General features: G+C 44.8%; 1 long non-coding RNA gene across 1 annotated transcript; it reads left to right on the top strand.

Moving 5' to 3' along the window:
• Positions 1-888: 888 nt before the first annotated feature.
• LOC140621423 (uncharacterized) lies at positions 889-3,637 on the top strand. The gene is made up of 2 exons (XR_012021093.1): positions 889-999; positions 3,451-3,637. It is a non-coding gene; the product is annotated as an uncharacterized lncRNA (long non-coding RNA).
• Positions 3,638-6,566: the final 2,929 nt, after the last annotated feature.

The raw sequence follows: 6,566 nt of genomic DNA, 5'->3' as shown, positions 1-6,566 counted from the left end.
TAAAGGGAACGCATGAGAATGTGCACGATACTGGGTGTTTACCGTGTCTGTGGTCATGCCAGAGACTCTTTCGAAAATGAGGTTCTCAAAAGACCTTTATTCCAGTGGCAAGAATACAAATCTTTATTTTTTATTTAAAGCCCAAATAGCAACACCTCTTTTGAGGTTTGTGGTTAGCACAGCTCGTTGTTCTTAATGGGCACCCATGAAGTCCTTTATTATGAGCAACGCTGCTTTATAGGAGTCATCAAAAATGATCTAACAAACAAAACGCTTAAAAAGTTGGGCTTGCCGCACAAGTTAAGATGAAACATAGAGAGGTCTTTAGATTAGGGTTAAGTTTATGGCCAAATGGAGAGCCATGTGTCCCTGAACACTCACAGCTGTTTATTACGCAAGGACGAAGGGGTATGCGTGTTAACTTATGTAACAGCTACAGTGACTGAGACAAATCTCAGGAGCCATCACATTTCTGTGGTTGGGACTTTTTCCCAGGAAGGAAAGCCTGCACCTGCCTCCTGCCAAGACCGCCCATCACATGTTGTAAGAAAAGCACCTCCCTCGGTGGGAACTTGCCAGTTCTGTGATGAAGTAGGACTTCGCTCCGGCCGGGCTTTAGCTTTGAAGAGCAAGTAACTTGGTTATTTCTGGAGTAGCGGGTTACTAAGATCAAAACCAAGCAGGGGGGCAGCTTCAGGCCATGGGCAGTGTTCTACGCCTGTCCCCGGAGAAAAGAGAGCTTTGTGTGCATATTTGGTAAAATATACAAAACAAAAACTTACCGTTTGATCCATCTTTAAGTGCACAGTTTGATGATATTAAGTACACTCACACTGTCGTACAATAATCATCACATCCGCCTCTAGCACTTTTCTGTCTTCCCAAACTCACACTTCATACCCATGACATAATCATTCCCTGTTCCCCACTCCCAGCAGCCTCTAGGAAGCTCCCTTCTGTTTTCTACCTCAGTGAATTTGGCTACTCTACGGACCTCACGTAAGTGGAACCATGCAACGTTTTGTGACTGGCTTATCTCACTTAGTATCGTGTCTTCAGGGCTCATCTGTGTTGTAACATGTTTCAGGATTTCTTTCCTTTTTAAAGCTAAATAATATTCCATCGAGCATATATACTGCGGGTTGCTTATCCTTTCATCGGTCGGTGGACATTTGGCGAATATAGAACTTCCTATAGGACTAGCTTGCATGTGGACAAGACCTGTCCTAAAGAACAGTTTCTGCAACTTCCCTGAAGAATTTGCTAGAGCTCTTTAATCTGATGGAAAAAAATAGACAGTGAAAGACAAAAGTAAGTGGGCAAATAGCATAAATTTAGATCTAGCAAATATGTAAATAGGGGTGTCATTTTTCCTCCCAGTTTTTTGTTGTTGTTGTTGTTCTGAAAGAATATTCAGGGTACAGAGCCTGCATTTCAAAAATAGAATTTATGAGTCTAATCATATTAACTCAACAGGGAGCATAGATGCCAAAACAGCCTGTGTGAGTCATTGCTTGGATCCTAAAAGGAATTAGTTTCAGACAGGAGTTTTCTCTTCTTTGAGGTTTGTTTTAAGAAGTTCCAAAAGCAAACTGCAGAATAACAAAATGCCTAGAGACACAGATCTCAAGGCAGCCTTTCAAAATAGCAGCCCTGATGCCAGTTATCAGGGGCTGGCTCCAGGCAGGAAGGGTCTCCCTTCCTCAGGCAGATCAGTTTATTTGATTTAAGAAACCATGATGTCGAGTGAGGGGGTGGCGTGAGTGGAGAAAGGGAGTGTAAGAAAAGAAAACAAAAGGATCTGTCTGGGGGCTTTGGGAAAGTCAGAACATTTCTGAAAATAAAGCTCATCCAGTAGCACCACGTCCATTCGCTGAGTTCTCTGTTTTCAGTTACCAGCCAGAGTCTCGAGCAAGCTTGAATGCGGGGCTTCCGTGTGGTGTGGCAGGATCACCCAGGTATGCCCCTGTGCAAGCCAGGGAGCTTCTGAGCCCGGGTCTGACTTTCTGGTCTCGGAGGCACTTGCCCCTCTTGGCCCTTCCTGGTGCGTTCCCAGGGGCTCCTTCTCCCACCAGCACTGCTGGGTGCCATCGTGGGTTTCTCTTTCGGTTCTAAAGCTATCACTGAGTTGTCTTATTGGCTCGTCTTTACCCATCCTCTAAGCCTGGGGAATAAAACCTTCCTGTCAAGAATCATCAAGCCCATATCTACACTGCCACAAAGACGCATTAAATCAGGGCAGATACCCACCCGATTCTCCAGAATCTGCAAACACAGAACAAGTATCAGTTCTCTAGATCCGTGTGGGTCAAGTGTGCTGCTGATGTTAGCGCCTTCTTTTCCCACGATTAAGTTTAGTGATCAAGTACGTTAGGTTAAGCAATGATATATATGCATACTTACCTCAGGAATTATCAGAAAAAATTTTTAAAGATTTTATTTATTTATTCATGAGAGACACAGAGAGAGAGGCAGAGACAGGCATCCTGAATTATCAGAAATTTAATGTGCATTGGGAATCTCCAGGAGACAGGTAAGGGGTAATATGTTGTCCAAATGTAGTTAATTATCAAACCTGCTCATCAAGGAACATGTCCTTGGAACATGGTTCTCAGCACACACTTAGAACACCCCAGTTTAGGGACGCCTGGGTGGCTCAGTGGTTAAAGCGTCTGCCTTCGGCCCAGGGTGTGATCCTGGAGACCCGGGATGGAGTCCCACATCGGGGTCCCTGCATGGAGCCTGCTTTTCCCCCTGCCTGTGTCTCTGCCTCTCTCTCTCTCTGTGTCTCTCATGAATAAATAAGTAAAATTTTTTTTTTTTTAAAGAACAACCCAGTTTAGACACCTGTTACATTAAGGAATTTTATGTGGTATGTAACACATAGCAGGTGGTCAACAAAGTCCTATCAGGGACTACATAGGATATCCACCCATGATCCCAGTCCTTTTGCAGAGTTCCCCCAGCCCTGGGGGGTCTAATACCTGCTGGGTCTTGATGTTTAGGTACGGTCCAGGGGAAGGAACAGAGGGCAGGTCCGGGAAAGGGAGAAAATGGTGGGATTTTCAACAGAAAGTATTGAGTACTGCTGTTGTGTGAAAAAGAGAGGGAGAAAGTAATGCGAGCATCCTGGGAGAGGGTGGCAAAGTTTGGGGAGCAGTGAGTCTCCAGGTACTGAAATATGATACAGAGAGGAGTGGAGAAAGAGGATAGAAAGCAGGGTTACAGTGTGCTGTGATGGAATCTTCCTTTGGCCTCTTGAAGAGACTTCATTTGCTCTTTGGCTTATTCTTTGCCTTCCAGGTTGTTTGGGTTTTGAACCAGATGCCACGGCATGGTTAGCTTCTGGGTGCCAGCAAACCAACAGATTTACTGCAGGTTTCGCTGATAATATTAACTGTTTCTTCTTATCATCACCTACCTATCAGTCTTCTTGCTTACTCTCCCTAGAATAGGATATTGGAACTAGCACTGTGGATCTGGGTACCTACTCTCAGATGTATCAGATTCGTCACCCTGACCGAGTCAGATGCCACCTAAAGACCCCAAATCTCTAAATCATAATGAAGAACAGGCCAAGGAAAGCCAAACTCGACAATCCAAGGGATCCCCTTTTCCAGAATCTTGGACAGCAAGGTGAGCATTTGTTTCTAGCAGGTAAGCCTTGACAGGTCCCCTCTGGTCTCAGCTCAGCTATTACAATGCAGGGGCACCTCCTGGGGAGTCAGAGCAAGCCCTAACCTATTGCCATTCCCCCTATCCCCAGATAGGGAAACTGGCTCTTCAAGCTATGCTTAGATGTCATGGTAAGTCTGCATCCAAGGGTCTTGTCCAATTTTATGAAATCAAATGAGTGCATTTTGTTTCCTGCTTATAATTGCTGCCTAAAACATCTCTGCAGGTGACCTCAAGGCCTGCTTTGAAATCAATCTCCAAAGCACACAAGGATTCTTTTTGCACCTTTTGTCTTCAAGGGACTTAGAAATCAAGGATCTGATAAGCACAGTTGATGATTAAACATAATGAGCTGGCTACCAAGAGAGCTTTGATTCGTTTGACAAAGACTCTTTGAGCTTGGTTGAAAACTAGAACCTCGTTTTTGTTTTTGTTTCTTAGCCTTTTCTGTTGGAGATCTCAGTGTAAGTCTTGAAAGGACTCAGGTTTGCTGGAAGGTTCTGTAAGTTAGGGCGTGCTTCCTTAGTGCAGATTTCCATGGGGTCTAAATGAAATGGCCCCCTGGTCCCCCTGGGGAAGCAACTGAGTCGTGGTGTCAGCCAAGGACATTTTTGGAAATGATCCGTGTATGGTGTATCGTTCAGTATTTTCCATACCAATTTCTTATTGTTAAAATTAGAGTAGTGAGGAAAATTGGAGAGAATGCAGGGGAAGGAGTATCAGAGAGAAGTAGCTTGACTGTGTCACCCGGGAACAGCCAGTTTTGCCTTTTTTGACTTGGCCGTGGGCCCCAAGCAAGGAGGACATATTAGCGCGCCTATCAAACGGCCAGTGTTGCCTCTTACGTGAATAACACACATTATCAGAGAGACTCTTCTTCCATTATTTACTCATTTGCTCCTTCCTGTTGTCACCCCTGGTGCTGGTGAGGTCTAGCAGTGGTTCTGGGCTCACATGGAAGCTTCTGGCCATGCACTGTCATGGGTCCCTCAAGCCAGAGAGGCTGATGCACGGAGCAAGGATGGCCAAGAAGTCCTTCGAATACAGATCATAACTTTCTCATGTAAGCAAGACATGGCTCGGGGAGTACCAACCATGGAGGAGGGTTTGTCATGGAAGACAAGGCTTCCCCTACCCTACCCCCTCCATGGCAGTCTAGCTCTGCAGAAATAGCCACTGTAAAGGAAATCTTTAATGGTCAGTCACTGTTTCAATCCTTATGGTAATCCCCAGCAAGTTACTAAGTTATGCATAGACACGTGTGCCTCTTAATACCCATGCATGGTAATATCTATAGATTTCTGTCATAAAAATTAGAGCTATCCTTCTGTTCTTCTTCCCTCCTGCCAATATAGTTATTACGCGGTTTTGGTTTCTCAACTGGTTGACTTTGTAAGTCAAAATAACAGATTTGTTGTCTCTTTGACAATGTCTCTTAGGCTCTCACTTTGAAAAATAATGATGTGAGTGCCCTGGCCTGTCCCTCTTCTTCCACCCCACCTGACTCCACCCCTTCTGAGAGAGCTGGACCCCCATATCCCACCCACCTCTAAGCTGGCTCTGGAATCCCATTGGCTCCCACTTGGCTCCCCTTTCTAGAAGCTGGTCTCCCTTCCTCTCCCTCCCAGAGAAGCCAATTATACTGCCTTCTCCTTCTCTTCAGAACTCTGGCTTTGGTATGTGAAGAAGCCTGGAATATCCTTTTCCAGCAGATGGCTGTGATGCAAGTGGTCTGCGGCATGCACTCTAGACCCTATAGAGCAGGTGACGTGAAATAGCAGTTCCTGTCTGTGCAGTGACAACACGAACACAGAAAGTTGAAATGGGGTCAGAGTTCTGCAGCCACCCCCATGGAAAAGTGGACGACATCAGGCCCAAAGATGTCATTCGGGGCTAGAATTCATTCCACAAATATTTATTGAGCTAATTCTCACTGGGCATAATGTAGTTCTTTCTTTAGTTATTTTTGCTATTTGGATGCTTTCACATATTTCTAATTCCAGGAGTATTTATTCAGTGTCCTGTTTCCAGGAAAAAAAGGGCTTCATAAATGCATGCAGCAAGCCATGGCCTGTCCTGGGGAGGTGTCTGCAAGTACCTCAAGTGAGTGAGGAAACAAACAGCAGGGAAGGCCTTTTCTGTCTTTCTGATTTACATGTAGGATTTGCTCTATTTTCAGGAGTCATGCTTGTTCGCTGAACATAAGCTCATTATCTTCTCACTCCATCCTTCCCCCTTCCTTCCCCCCTCCCTTTCCTTCTCTCCTTCCTTCCTTCCTTCCTTCCTTCCTTCCTTCCTTCCTTCCTTCCTTCCTTCCTTCCTTCCTTCCTTCCTTCTTTCCTCCCTTCCTTCCTTCCTTCCTTCTTTCCTCCCTTCCTTCCTTCCCTCCCTCCTCCCTCTCTCTTTCCCTCCTCCTTCCTTCTCTTCCTCCTCCCTCCCCCTTCTTCCTTCCCTCTATCCCACCCTCCTCCTTCTTTTTTCTTTTATCAACCCTTATTTCTTTTTTAAAAATGTATTCTCGAAGTATAGTCAACATACACTGTGATATTAGATTCAGATGTACAACACAGCGATTCCACGGGTCTGTATGTTAGCAATGCTCACCCCCTATAAGGGTACTCAACATCTGTCATCAATCCTTATTTCTAATGAAAAAATCTAGAAAACAAAAATACAAATTTCAATAACCTTAGAGGCACCCCTTGAATTAGCCCCAGTAAGTAAAATACCCAAATCATCATATGATTTTTAAATTTTTTTATTTTTTTAAGCATTTTTGCATTCACAGGAAACTTAAAGGGAAGGTACAGAGATTTCCCACACACACCCTGCCCCCCCCCCCACAGCTTCCTCCTTTATCAGCATGCGTGTACATTTGTCACAGTCGATGG

This window comes from Canis lupus, chromosome 30 (assembly GCF_048164855.1).
Source record: "Canis lupus baileyi chromosome 30, mCanLup2.hap1, whole genome shotgun sequence".
Classification (NCBI taxonomy): domain Eukaryota; kingdom Metazoa; phylum Chordata; class Mammalia; order Carnivora; family Canidae; genus Canis; species Canis lupus.
The sequence above is the reverse complement of the archived record's forward strand: the minus strand, read 5'-3'. Positions and strand labels throughout refer to the sequence as shown.